Here is a 1,518-nt window from a genome sequence, read left to right on the forward strand (position 1 = left end):
CTTTTATATATATAAAAGTATTTATACTTCTATTATATACTTTTATATACATTTATATACTTTTATCCCATTTACATCCATTTAATTCATTTGTTTTTTAGCAAACTGTGCTTGAATTGCTCATCAAAATTTCATGAGACATTAAGGAAAGCTATCCGTCATCTTGAGTTGCTTTTCCTGTAGACTAATCAGAAAAGTATGAAAAAAACCCACACAGAGAAGCAAAAAATCTAAAAGTTGGAACATATGGCTCTTCCTAAACCTTTTTTATTGCCTTTCTTGAAATACATTCATAATTTATTTTTTATTTTATGTTTAAGTCTTATGTTGAATTTATAATTTTACAATCTTCAACATCTAATAGAGATAACATAAGCTTGTTTGACTAGTAAACCTAGGTAGAAAAATTTGCATGACTGCAGTATGTTTAACGTGGACAACTCTGAAGTCATGCCTATTTTTATTAAGCCAACAAACTTAATCTGGCCTTTTAGAAAAATTTTATTGGAGTATAGTTGATTTACCATGTTTTGTTAGTATCAGGTGTATAGCAAAGTGAATCAGTTATATGTACATATACTACTCTTTGTTTTATTTATTTTTTTTCAGTTCAAACTCATTTCCCTTTTATTAAAGTCCAAGTTACATTACATGGTTTGGTACTCAACAAAGGAAAACTTGTTCGAATAAGGTAATATGTTATCATCAGTATTTCCAGGTGACTGTTTACAATCAAGTAGCATTATCAGTAAGTCCTTGGGAAGCCCATCTTACCCATGGGGTTTACACTTTGTCAAGGCCCAGTTCCTCTGGAGTGGAGATTCCCAGTTCATTCAAAGTTGGTCTAAGTTCCTGGATGACATAGGGGTAGATTTCCTTATGAGGTCCTGCTTTGCCCTAACAACCTCTAGGATGCGAACGGCACTAGCAAAATCATTTAAACGTCTGCATGCCAGCAAAGCAGCATCAATGATTTTGGGTTCTGGAACCAGGTCATAGCCAACAAGTGTGTTCATCCCTTTACACAACTCCCAAGCATCAGTATCTGGCTTATTGAAGTATGTCACCCGGCGAGCATCAAACTCCTCGCCTGTCTCATGTGACCCATGGGAGTAGCAGCGAAGTGACTGGACAGCGGCGGCGGGACCGGGGGCCGGAGTGGGGTGCAGGAGGCCTCGAGGGCTGGCCCGGGCGACGGCGGCTGCAGCTACAGAGCAGCGGCGGACAGCGGCGCCTAGCATGACGGCGACGGCGGCGCACAGGTTAGGGCTGAAGAGCTACTCTTTGTTTCAAAGATTCTTTTCCCATATGGACCCTTACAAGGTATTGAGTAGAGTTCCCTGTGCTTCACAGTAGGTTCTCTATGCTCCCAGTTTATCCCTGCCTCTCTTATTCCCTGGTAACCATAAGTTTCTTATCTACATCTGTGACTCTACTTCTGTCTTGTAAATAAGTTCATTTGTACTATTTTTTTGGTAAGAGTCCACATATGAGATATCGTATGATATTTGTCTTTCT

The 1,518-nt window shown here is 39.1% G+C and overlaps 1 pseudogene across 1 annotated transcript; it reads right to left on the reverse strand.

Annotated features, from left to right (window-relative positions):
• Nucleotides 1-598: 598 nt before the first annotated feature.
• On the reverse strand, nt 599-1,271 carry LOC122685187 (annotated as a pseudogene). The gene has a single exon (XR_006338305.1). The product of XR_006338305.1 is annotated as a cytochrome c oxidase subunit 5A, mitochondrial-like (transcript).
• Between the last annotated feature and the right edge of the window lie 247 nt (nt 1,272-1,518).

This window comes from Cervus elaphus, chromosome 28, assembly GCF_910594005.1.
Source record: "Cervus elaphus chromosome 28, mCerEla1.1, whole genome shotgun sequence".
Taxonomy (NCBI): Eukaryota; Metazoa; Chordata; class Mammalia; order Artiodactyla; family Cervidae; genus Cervus; species Cervus elaphus.